General features: G+C 43.1%; 1 pseudogene; it reads left to right on the top strand.

Annotated features, from left to right (window-relative positions):
* The first annotated feature begins 10,292 nt into the window (after positions 1–10,292).
* Positions 10,293–12,632, top strand: LOC133368049 (5-hydroxytryptamine receptor 4-like; annotated as a pseudogene).
* Positions 12,633–13,185: the final 553 nt, after the last annotated feature.

Raw genomic sequence — 13,185 nt, 5'->3', positions numbered from 1 at the left:
ATCTCTCATGGCCTCCTTCCCCTGGGCCTGAGGAACTGGGTACCTCCCACTGAACCTCACCAGAGAGCACACCAGGGAGGAGGCCAGAAAGCATAGAAGCATTGCTTGTCTGCATGCCAGAGGGTTGACCTTTAAGGGCTGTAGTTCTTACAAAGGGGGTGGAGTCTCAGAGAAGTGGATTGGTGGCAGAGGTACAAAAGGCTTCAGTATACCTTTAGCCTCATTAGAGCACGTTGCTCGTTTGGAGCTGTCTGTGGTGCTGCTGCTTTTGTCGTGAACCCTGTGCAGAGCTGGTGGACAGACGAGGATGAAGCATGTGAGGAGGACTTAGAGTGGGATGTTCAAGCCGGGGAGGGTCCGAGCAGGGAGGGGGACTCAGGAGAAGCTCCTGCCCTGGACTTTGACGGTTCAGCCCCCGCCCTGGACTTTGACGGTTCAGCCCCAGCAGCTCCAGATGCCCCTGTGGAGACTCAACCATACCAGCCACCTGTTCTTCAGTCTGACATTTCCTCTCTCCCCATCTCCACGCCCGGGCTGCCAGCGGACAGCCCCCCTCTCTCGGAGGGGGAAGACGGAACAGTTAGCGAGGCTCCACCTTTGCCTTGCACCAGGAGACATATGAGGCTGGAGATTCAACAGGCGCAGTTGAGGTGGAGTCTCCATTTACATGCGTGCACCCAACAGTGACAGGGGGCGCATGCAAGCAGGGTGCCTGCCCAGCCTTACTTAAGCCTGGTGAAAGGGGGGGAGTAGTTGCTGAGTCAACATCTTAAAGCCGTAAAGTTGTGCTTAGGTAGTTCTAGAGAAGGATACTGAATTCTGAGTAAGCTGTAGGTATATTCATGAAGAGCACTGAACTGAAACTTTTTCTTACTACAATAAAAGAAAAAAACACAGGTGTGACCGAGTCTGAGTTCTTTGGGTTCCGGTAGGACAGCCTTGTCCCATGGGCAGGGGTGTAGTCATCCAGGGTATCAGAGGGTCTTAGACCCCTTACTTTTTTGGGAGCAGGGTCCCCATGTCCCCAGCATCTTATGAGCCAATCAGCACGAGAGGGGAGTGAATTAGCTACTGAGAAGAGTCTCCTAACATGCTTCCTTGCCCTTTCCTGCTGATTGGAGTCCATCAGAATGAAAGGAGGTGAGTTAGCCACTGAGAAGACTCTTCTCAGTAGCTAACACTTTCCCTTTTCATGCTTATTGGCTCCTAGGGATGTCTGTTGTTGTGGGAGTAGGCATTGATAAAGATCTTATTCTCAACCCAGCAGCCCCCCCCCAAAAAAAAAGATAGAAGGGGGCGTGGCTGTTACTATCATGAAGGGACCCTGCACTGCTGAATTTGCCACTACACTACTGCCCATGGGCAACTTTAATTTCCCTCATTCCCCCAACTTGCCATGTGAGGGAGTTGGGGAGAGAAGGTGGCAAATAAGGCCAGGGACAGCAGCAGGCCATTTCCCCATTTCTCACTTGTGACAATCAACTCTGCTGATTATGTTCAGAAGCCTCCACCAGGAAACCTGCTTTATTTATTTATAAAGATGTTTGTATACTGTCGCTATTCATTAAACAAAAGCTGCTTACAACAATCATACATGATATATGTACAGGAAAAACCAAGTAAACATTTAAAATCAGAAATCATTGACTGACTATTACAGAGATATTTTGTTAATTGCCTGCATAAGCTTGGTGAGACAGAAAGGTTTTCAGCAGACATTTGCAAGTTAAAACAAGCGGCCTGTTGAATCTCTGTTGGCAGAACATTCCACAGGACTAGGCTGATGACACTAAAGGCTCAATTTCTTGTTGCTGTCAAATGAGCCTTGTCAACTTGGAAACTAGTTTTTATTTCTTCAGGTGTAATGGATCATGGCAGGATAAATTAGAAGCTGTATGTCCAGCATTCATGGTGGTGACTGAGGTGCCCAAAAATAATTTGAAGACTCCATTTTTATCGCCAAGAGAACAAACAGCTTAGCTATTGAAACTAAGTGCAATTGTATAGCCACAGGACAGAAGGCACTATAAAGAACAAAATACTGCAGAATTGTGTATTCTTTCAACTTTTGAAAGCATAGTACCAATGTACAGAAATGTTTTTCAATGTTATTAAGTTTTCTATTGTTGCAGCCATTGTTATATAAATAAAATAAAGAACTGGTTACAAACCAATGAATGTCAAAGGGCCGTTTGTCCTTAGTAAATAATTCACATTTTCTGAACTCCATAACTGTGAAAATTCATCTTCATCTCTGGTCAATAAGCATTTTCTGCCAGTACAATCCTATACAGAAGAAAGTCCTATTAGTCAGATGGGAGTTCCTCCCAGGTAAGTGTATATAGGACTGGAGCCTTAGCTGCTCCAAATGGCTACATCTCCTGGGCTAAGAGATGTGCCCCCAAATCCATTTCACTCAGGATGCTGGGGTACCCTTCTCTAATTGCATGAGGTGTTCATTGACATCTCTCAAAAACATTACTGCCAGAAATGACAAGAGGGGCTGCTAGCAGAGTCAGTAGGAGTGGTGCCTCATCATAGATGAGGGGAAGGAAACTGATGAGATGGGGTGAGGTCAAATGAGTTGGGAAGGATGGCACCTACTGGATTAGAGGACAGAACCTGGCAGTCTGTAATGGGTACACATATGGGTACAAAATAAATAGCAGAAGCTCTCAAGCCCGAGAGAAAATGATTTTGGCTCCCGGCCCCACCCTGGGATTTTAGAGTAAAGCCCTTGCTGCTGATTGGCATTAATAGCACTTGATTTACTGGGGATATACTAGGAGTCAGCAATTGGGGGGTTGGGTCAAATCAAATCTGGTCCACTGACAGGTGCCATCAGCCCCACCCCAGTTGTCAATGTAGAAGTAGAGCAAAGTGGTGTTCATAGCCACAGGGCTTGCCAAGAAGGTGCTTCTCTATCCATTCCTCTCTTCCTCTAGAAAGTGGCCCTCCAGAAAGGTTTGTTGTTGATCAGCGTTGCTTACTATGGGTTGAATTCAGACCTAAACCCCATTGATTTCAGTGGGCCTCCTTGAAGCCTACTGAAGTCTAGATCCACTCTGTTCAGCGATATTATAAAGTTTGTTCACAATGAGTTATTAGTGCTCTTTGCTTTGTATTTTTAAATCTGTGTAATTGGCCTCGGTCCTGCATCCCAGGAGAGAGGCGGATAACAAAACATTATGGCCTAAACATTTGCTGGTAAGATTTCTAGAAATCTACATGCTGCTTTCTTCCTGCAAGTGGTACTGTTTCCATGCTGATCTTATAGATAATATTAAAATATTTAAGAACGGAGGCTTTCATAATAATTAATCCGCACTGTGTAAGCCTTGGGTGCGTCCCAAATATCTGTGTGCTCTTAAGTGATCTTAATTTGGGGAAACAGAGAAAAGGCAGAGACCTCATTTAAATTCATTACAAAATTGCTTTTCCAACAGTATTAATGCATTTTCTTTGCAATAAGCAGCCGCTTATGCAAGTGATGGTAAGAAAGCAACTATAGCATTCCTGGTATAGCAGTGGGCACTGATTGTCACTCCTGTCTCTTTTGGGAAACAGCACCTGCAGAGGGCAAGTTACCTGGATCAGGAACAAGACATTGGGGAAAATAGCTTAACCTTTTGTCGTCACACCATTTTCTCTCTCCTACTATTTAGCCCTTTATGTTGGCGTACCATCATGAACACACAGGTTTTCCTTAACAAGGCAAATAGCAGTTGTTGGGTTGGTAGCAATTTTCATTAGAAAAATGGCATAGGGGTTAAACTGCCCTCCCTGTTTGTTGTTGTTCCACTCCAAACAGAGCCTTCCCTTGCAGAAGGTGAATCCAGCCATGGATTTCTGACATCTCTCCAACTTTGGTCCTTTGCCTTTGAGGTGCTTTTCTTAGGATCAAAGATGCACATAACTAATTCCTCATTAGCTTATGTCAATAACTTCCAAAGCAAAAATAAGCATCTTCCCTTTTTTTAATGCTATGCATGACCAGATTGGAACCCTAGTATGGAGATTAGGGGGCTTTAGCTCTTTGACCATACTGCAGTCATGATTAATATGGGTGGCGGGGGGGATGTGTCCACAATTTGCAGTGCAACATTGGTTTCAATTCTTTCTTCTTCTTTTGGTTTAGCATTAACTGAATGAGCTAGATTAAGCCCTAACAAAACTATGTGTTATGAAGCTGGTTGGTTTCATCAGCTGACTGTGAGCAGGAGCTCACACATTGGGCTCTCATGTCAGAGAACCACGTGAAGCTCAATCCTGATAAGACCGAGGTGCTACTTGTGGGTGACAGGGGAAGGTTGGGTGTTGCTGACCTGAATCTTAATGGGGTAAAATTGCCCCTGAAGGATCAGGTCCTCAGACTCGGGGTTGTTCTTGATTCCAAGCTGTCCATGGAGGCTCAGATTTCGGCAGTGAGCCGGGCAGCTTGGTATCAACTACACCTCATACGGAGGTTGCAACCCTACCTCCCTATTCATCAGCTCCCACTGGTGGTACATGCCCTGGTCACCTCTCGATTAGACTACTGCAATGCGCTCTACGTGGGGTTACCCTTGAAAACGGTCCGGAAACTACAACTGGTGCAGAATGCGGCGGCACGCCTGCTTACAAACAGCCGCCGCCGTGATCACATCACGCCGGTGTTATTTCATCTACATTGGCTTCCAGTTGTTTTCCGGGCCCAATTCAAGGTGTTGGTCTTAACCTTTAAATCCCTATACGGTCTCAGCCCAGTTTACCTGAAGGAGCACCTCCAGTACCACCAACTAAGCCGCCCGACCAGATCTGCCACACAGGGCCTTCTCTCCGTCCCACCAACGAAAACAGCTAGATTGGTGGGGACTACAGAGAGGGCATTCTCAGTGGCGGCCCCCACTCTCTGGAACTCCCTCCCGTTCGATCTTCGCCATGCCCCTTCCCTAGATACATTTCGCCAAGCCTTAAAAACATGGCTCTTTGGACAGGCCTTTGGGGTCCCCGGGGTGGGCTAATTTCTTTATATTGTTTTAAAATTGTCTATTGATGGCCCTGTACTGCTGCTTTTTAAAATGGTTATTGTTGACTGCACTGTATTTTATTATGTATTGTATTATTATGTATTGTTGAATTTAATGTTGTACGTCGCCTAGAGTGGTTTCGGCCAGATAGGCGACACAAAAATTAAATTTATTATTATTTATTATGATTACTGAAAGAAAAAGATGCAGCATAAAGGACAAGGCTAAAAGTGAAGCCTCATTTTGCTCTCATTCTCTACATGTGAATAATGCATGAATAGGGCTTCAGTCATAAGTTGGGCAGTCCATTTCTATTTCTGTTTCCATGGCCAGAAAGGACAAGCAGGGAATATAGCACACAGCTTGGTGAATGGCTCAGACCGATTAGCAGGGATGGAGGCAGGAGCATAGTGGCAAATTTAGAAATACAGCCACACCTTTTTCTGCTGCTGGGTTGAGAACAAGATCTTTTTTAATGCTTTCTCCCACAACAACAGAAGTCCCTAGGAGTCAATAAGCATGAAAAGGAAGAGAATAAGCTACTGAAAAGAGTATTCTCGGGGGCTGACTCATCTCCTTTCACTGATTGTTTCCTGGAAAGGACAAAGAAACACGTTAGAAGACTTTTCTCAGTGGCTAACATACTCCTTTTGCAAGCTGACCAGCTCATATGACACTCAAGACATAGGGACCCTGCTGGGACCCTGCTCCCAAAAAGGTAAGGGGTCTAAGAGCCCCTGGACTACTACACCCCTGGATGGAGGAAACATTTGATTAAGTTTGTAGTTCAAGGCAAACCTACCTAATTTGCACTTTCTGAAACAATACGTGAACTGAAACAGAGCCATCCTTCAAAATGTGCACTTCTCCAAATTTTGCAATGCAGTTCTCCAGCCAAGTAATATATATGAAAATGCCTATAACTGGGTAAAGTGTGCATAAAAATGCATATTAGTGAAAATAGCACACAAAAATGCATTCTATTAGGGCAAATTAGTTTGTAAAAATGTGTACATCAGGTAAAATTACATAGAAAAATGTGTAGGAAAAAATTGCTCTAAAACACTGATGAATTCTCATGAGGCCTTTTAAATAAATAAATAAATCACAGACAGAGGTTGCAATGTGGGGAACTGAACTTAAGGCTGGCAAAATGAGAAACTATGAGAAACCTAAATTGTCTGATATGTCTGTCCCTGCAGGTTAGGTATATGTTGGTAAACACTGGAAAGAGATACAGAAGTAACATTATTTGGGGGCAGTTACCTAAGCTCTTGAGCCCAAGAATCATCTGCAGTCTGTATGTGTGAGACAGAAAATGCTAGTTTGTACCATGAGGATTTATTTATCAGTGCAGGAGCATCACACAGGACATTCTAAATTTCAGGGTTATTCTGGGGGCTTCCAGACAGAGAGCTTAGCATTTCAAAGGTGCTAGCTGCAGAGGAAAAAACATAAGGTGCTTGTAGAATGTTTTCCCTCTGCCGTTAATAGCAGCTCCAAGTGTACATTTGTGATTTGCTTTGAAGAATCAGCATGAGGTGCTGGGTTGAATTCCCCCTCCTCCCCCAAAATACTAGCATGGTAGCCTGATCCAAAAACCACACACAGACACACCCGGCTGCCTTTTAGGACAACAAAACGATGGTGTTGGGCGCTTCAGTTTCAGATCTTCCATATCTTGTGTAGTTTGGACCCAAGTCAGATTATAAGAAAGTCACAGGCTACAACTGTGCAAGAACTGTGTTGCCACAGGATCAGGGTACCTGCTCTTCTGTGTCTTGGAAACCAGAAGCCACCTCCACACTCACTTGCTTTGATATGATGCAGCAGTGACATACAGCGGGCAGCTGAGTCATAGGCCGTGTGTGTATTTTAAATGAGACAAGGACGTTGTCGTACAGGCAACTGAAGCTAATGCAGATTAAGAGAAGAAACTATGAGCCCAGAAGCCCCTGATTCAAAGTCAGTTTCAGCCACAAATTCACAAGTGGCCAATTTGGAGGCAGGGCTGGCTCTAGGATAAATAGCGCTCTTGACAAGGAGTACCTTTGGCACACACCTCTTCCCATGGTCAGCTTCGCACAGCCACCAAGAGAGTTTATGGGGCCTGGTACAGGTGTGATGATGGGGGTCCTGCTACCCCCGGCAAGGACCCATGCATGTGTGTACAAAGCTGGGGGCACATGTGAGAGATATTGCATGCATGCATTACATGTGAGAGAATTCTCCCCTGCATCTCCTTCTTGCCCTGGGATGAGGAAGAATAATAGATGTGCTTCATTTTTTCTTACATGGGGATAGGGTTGCCAGGTGTCCAGTTTTCACCTGGAGATTCTGGTTTTGGAGGGGCCTGTCCAGGTCTCCAGGTCACTCACCTTAATCTCCAGACTCTTAGCTTTCATTAAAAAAAAAATTAAGTTTCTAAGTGGTCTGGTTCAAAAGATATAAACCAAAATGTCAGCCATGCCTCCCCCCACAACTTCTGTTAGTACCAGCTTCTCTAATCCCTGCCCTTTCAGGTTTTTAGCCAATAAGTGACATCAGGGTTCTGATTGACAAGATTTGTTGACACCAGGCAATAGCTAAATTCAAGTGTCCTTTTCCTGCTTGTCTTACATCAGGAATTCAGTAAATATATAGCTTTCAGCAGCATAAAGAGTACTTTCTCTGTACAGGATTGGGACTTGCTTCTGAGTAAACATTCATAGGATTGCACTACAATGGAAGATCACAGCAGGATCTTGGTAGGCATAAAAGTGTACATGCAGGGTTTTTTTTAATTACTTGCAAAATGGCATATTATACGATTTATCTTTCAAATAATTCCTGAACAGTAGTTTTAAAAAGTGTACATGCTGCAGCATTATACTTTTCTAATTAAGGAGTCAAAAAGTTTAAGTGTTACTGGAAGAGGGCAGTTTCTTTGTCATATTCATAACCTTCCCAATATGAAGCTTTTCTGGAAGGAAAGCTGCAATGCTAATTCCACATACCTGGGAGGTAACCCCATTGAATTCAGTAGGACTTTTGAGTAGATGTGGTTAGGATTGTGCTGAAAACCAATGGGACTTTTGAGTGAACACAGAAAAGGGTTGTGTTGCCACAGGTGATGGGTCGATGACTCCTGCCTTACAGGCTCTCTAGCCTTGCCCCAGGGCCTTCTGGGGAGAAAAATGATGGGCACCAGCTTCCAGGACCACCTGGGAGGATCACCACTACCTCCACCAGGACAAAACACCACCACAGTGGTAGAAAAGGTGATGCAATGGGGGGTACAGGTTTGCGCAATCCCTCCCCCCAAGTTTTTGCCAGACACATTTCAGCTCAGCAGTACACTGGTTTACAGCAAGACTCAGACAGAGAATGAATTCAAGGAAAACTTTCTGGGCAAGGGATCGTTCCTTTGAAGGAAGCAGCCCCTCTTGAGATGATCTGATCTGAGGCACTTAAAAAGATGCCTGTATTTATACCTACCAGTTACTCTAGCCTTGATCTCTGGGATGCTGCTGCCAGAATAGGAAGTGTAGGCAGATGAAGCATTTCCTCCCCCCCCCTTTTTCTTTTAAAATGAGGGCTGGGAGAAATACCAGATTATAACTGTTGCAGGAGAAGAGGGGGTGATGTTGGTGCATAGTCACCACCACTGAGGGAGAATCTGGATTCCTTGGCAAGCCTAGTGCCGAAATATTTTTTTTAAAAAAATACCAGTGGTGAAGAGGGACAAGAAAGGTGAGTGCCCTTGCATTCGCTTCCTTTGTTGTCATTGTGTGACTGCATTTCATTCCCTGTTCAGTGCTGATTTTATCTTGATGTGTACTGTTGACTTAATCCAGCATTTCTTTCAAATTCCATCTGATTGCTACTGTACAAACACATGACAGGGGGAAGAAGCTAGTTTATAACAGGAATACCGTACAATATAGAAACAGATGTCTATAATATGTAGAATTGTGTACTGAAAATATAAGCTGGGCAGAGCTGTACATTTTTAATCAAATACTGAAAAATATTGGACATGTCAGCTAAATATTATTAAAGTCAGAAATGCTACACTTCACAGATCTTGTAAACATACAACTTCTAAGGCTAGAATATGAGTCAGAAAAGAGCAAAAAACAAAGTTTAGAAACATATATATATCCTCAAAGGTCCAGGGTGTTTTGTAGTTATTTTTTGCATTGCTCTTTGTCACTCACGCAGCCAGCGGTATTTCATTCCCAAGACAGAATCACGTTTCCCCCACCCATTCAAATCTTGGGAGTTACTCCCCCTGCCCCAGTTCTGGAATATGAAGATGGTCAAAATGTCTCTGGACTGGTCTACTCAATCAACGTGAAGGCTGGCAGCTGCATTTCTAAACTCCTAACTAAAGTAAATGCCAGAGAAAAGCTAGTGTGAATGCCATCAAGCCAGTTACTCTTCAATATACTCCAAACACATCTAGCAATGGGGTTGGGAGAAGGGGGTTGTGGATTGCCAGGAAAACTTTCCAATCTACTGCCTTTTATGTCTCAACCTAGGAAACACCAGTTTGGGTAGCCTTTTTTGATATTTTTTTTTGGTGGGGGGCAGTGGTAGCATCTTTGGTTGTTATTTTTTACTGAATTAGTGAATATATTGGCTGCTCTCCCAGTTCTGGAGATTTTGTCCTCAAAGTGGGGCATTCATTGTGCCATAGGTGGATGCAGAAAAGCAGGTATCATCCACCTTGATAACAAATGGGAAAAATGAGTATTTCCTTGCTCATCAGATGACATAACTGGCTCTCAGTGAGAAGGTGTGCAACACAAAGCTACAGATTGCTGTAATTTTAAGCATATATTCTTTGGCCATGCCGTTTTCAGTGCTTTCTTACATGTTTAACTTATGAATGACTCCCAAAGAAATTATTTTAGCATTTATCCTATCTCCAGAATTGCAGACATTTTCTATTAACAGATAGCACTGCACATACTTTCTATGAATAGACAACTTAATAACGGTTAATTTGCTTAGTAAAGTGAATCACATCTGTTAGAGAATAAAACATTCTTTTCCTTTTCACAGACTTGGCTTAATGTCCTTGGTTTCCTCAGCTTTAAGCCTTAAAAGAAGAGATGAGAGTGGATATAAATATATCTTTATTATCCAATATATTCAGCAACCTTGTCCTTGGTAAAAGGAGGCACAAATCAGACAGAAGGTACAATTGGATTCCAGAAGGTAGCAATTGGACCGATTCTCACTTTGATAGATGTGGTGACTCTTCTGGGAAATACAGTCGTGCTCACCTGCCCGTTGATGGAAAAGAGGCTCCAGACCGTGACCTATATGTTTATCATGTCCTTAGCGATGGCAGATTTTCTTGTGGCTTGTTTGGTGATGCCATTTAGGTAAGAACTCTGATAAAGATAAGCTGTTTCCTGGGGTTGGGTTTTGTCCTAAACTTGTCATTAATTGCTGCTCCCTGAAAAGATACAACCTATGCACCATTGACACTAAAAGCAGATAATACATGGTAAGAAATCGGCTGTATATACTTTGCCAATGCACAGCCTCAGGAAAGGGTTAGGCATATTCTACTATGCACTCAGGTTATGTGGGGCACTAATAAATCTGGCTAGGGCCCGGGGTGCCAGAGAACATGCCCCAAAATCGTATGCAGGCAGTTTCTTAGCAGACAAGTCAGCGTGGAATGTTGTTCCCTAACAGCTTGAAATCCATTGTCTTAAAAATATAAACTCAACATTTAAGTAATTGTAAGACATGATGTACAGGGCATGAGAACATGCTGGCTCAAAAATGCCATTGGAAAGCCCTGATGCGTGTACCTGTGTTCGGTAACCTCCCCACATAGGATGGCTATGGATGAAATGGGATCTGAATGCTGGGGAACAAACAGCAAAGCAGTCCTAGCTATAGACACTTCGTCTTCCGGTCTCTCCTTTCAGTAGCGTTTACACAGTGACAGGCATGTGGCTGTTTGGGAGAGAATTCTGCACAGTCTGGATCTCATTTGATGTCATGTTTTGCACAGCCTCCATTGTCACCTTGTGTTTTATCAGCCTTGACCAATACTGTTCTGTCATAACACCCTATCATTATTCAAAGAGGATGTCATGGCAAAGGCAAGTATATTTTGCCCTCTTGTTGGAGCACAGCTGTGGAAGCCTGTTCCAGAACACCGACAGACCTTCCATTATGAAACCTGTTTTCCAGGTTTTAAAAATTAACCAGTATAAAAGTCACTGTGTCTCTTGCAACTCAGAAGGAAGTAAAAACCTAAGAGCCATTTCATTAATATCTTTCCGTCTCAAAATCAAACTGTCACAAAAAATACATATGTAACGTTTATATGCTATTTGTAAATTGCTTTGGGATAATAATGTGCACTCTTACATTTGAAGGTGAATTGGTATATTTCACCTTCACCACCAGCATACTCTCTTAAACGTGTTCTGTGATTGAGAAAGGGAGTCTGCGAATTACAGAATTAGTAAAAAAAAAGTTTCAAAATCTTAATCCAAAAATTGAATCCGAAAGCTAGTAAGGGAGCTGCAACTCAGCAAGTCTGTGCTTCAAATCTCTCTTCTGCCAAGAAACCAGTAAGTGGCTTCTGACAAGCTACTAGGCCTCAGTCTCCCATCTGCAATATTGGGCAATAATAAAGGCCATGATAACAGCAACTTCACTGAGATAACATGAACAGCTTTGAATATTCTAAAGCAATTGCATATACCAAGCATTATTATTATTGTTATTATTGTTGTTGTTGTTGTTATTACAAAGCAACTTCTTTTTAGGAATCTAACCAGTCCTGGAGCTAAAGCATTCACTCAAAAATATGTAGACCTAAACACCCACTCCTGATCCCATTTTTCATCTGCAGCGTGTATCAAAAGAATTGGCACATCTTCAGTACCTACTCACGTTATAGCAAGTGGGGTGTAATAAGTTGTCCCAACATTCTTTCCTTTTCATTCATAGGTGTATCACAATTACCTGCAATATCTGGGTATATTCCTCCCCAATTTCCTTTTTACCTGTCATGAAAGGCTGGAATGAGATACCTGGTGTAGATTTTGACGCTAACAAAGAATGCATCTTTGTCACCATTGCCATTATAGCTTCAGCACTGGTATTTTTCATACCTTTCACAGTCATGTTCAGCATGTACTACTTCATCTATTGCGCATTGCGGCACAAGACCTCTTGCATTGTTTCTCAGACCCTTGACCTTCATTACCACCCACACAGTAAACGCCAGAACAACCTGCAGCTGAAAAACAGGGCCACTTGCACAATAAGCATCCTCATATCTGTCTTCATATTGTGTTGGCTGCCCTATTTTGTCTTCAATATATGGCTAGCCACCAAAGATGCCAATTCCACCAACAAAATTGTTGTTGACATCTTCAAGATCATCACATGGCTAGGTTATTGCAATTCTACAATCAATTCCATGCTCTATGCTTTCCTCAATCAAGACTTTCAGCGACCTTTGAAGAAACTGCTTACCTGCAGGCACAGATCTCAGGTGGACCTGGGTGAGGATACAGTTTCAATAGCCACTTTTACAAAGACAGTTCAAGACCCCAGAGTACACGTGAAAGAGTATCTACCTTCTGCAGCTCTGAATAGCAAACATGAACATGAAATCTACAATTGCATTTCCTGTTGCACCCTCTGCAAGTCTTCGCACAAAAATGTAGTAGTCACTGAAGTCTTTCACCATCCAGCATGGGAACCCTAGTTATAAAACTGATTTTTGGCTGAACTTGCATTGCAAAATATAAGCACGGTTGCAGCAGGTTAATGTTGTTGTTATGTGCCTTCACGTCGATTATGACTTACGGTGATCCTGTGAATCAGTGACCTCCAATAGCATCTGTCATGAACCACCCTGTTCAGATCTTGTAAGTTCAGGTCTGTGGCTTCCCTTTAGGAAATCAATCCATCTCTTGTCTGGGCTTCCTCTTTTTCTGCTCCCTTCTGTTTTTCCCCAGCATTACGGTCTTTTCTAGTGAATCATGTCTTCTCATGATGTGTCCAAAGTATGATAACCTCAGTTTCATCATTTTAGCTTCTAGTGATAGCTCTGGTTTAATTTGTTCTAACACCCAATTACTTGTCTTTCTCACAATCCATGTTATGTGCAAAGCTCTCCTCCAACACCATATTTCAAATGAGTTTT

Source organism: Rhineura floridana, chromosome 11 (genome assembly GCF_030035675.1).
Source record: "Rhineura floridana isolate rRhiFlo1 chromosome 11, rRhiFlo1.hap2, whole genome shotgun sequence".
NCBI classification, from domain to species: Eukaryota; Metazoa; Chordata; class Lepidosauria; order Squamata; family Rhineuridae; genus Rhineura; species Rhineura floridana.
This window is presented reverse-complemented; position numbering and strand designations above follow the sequence as displayed.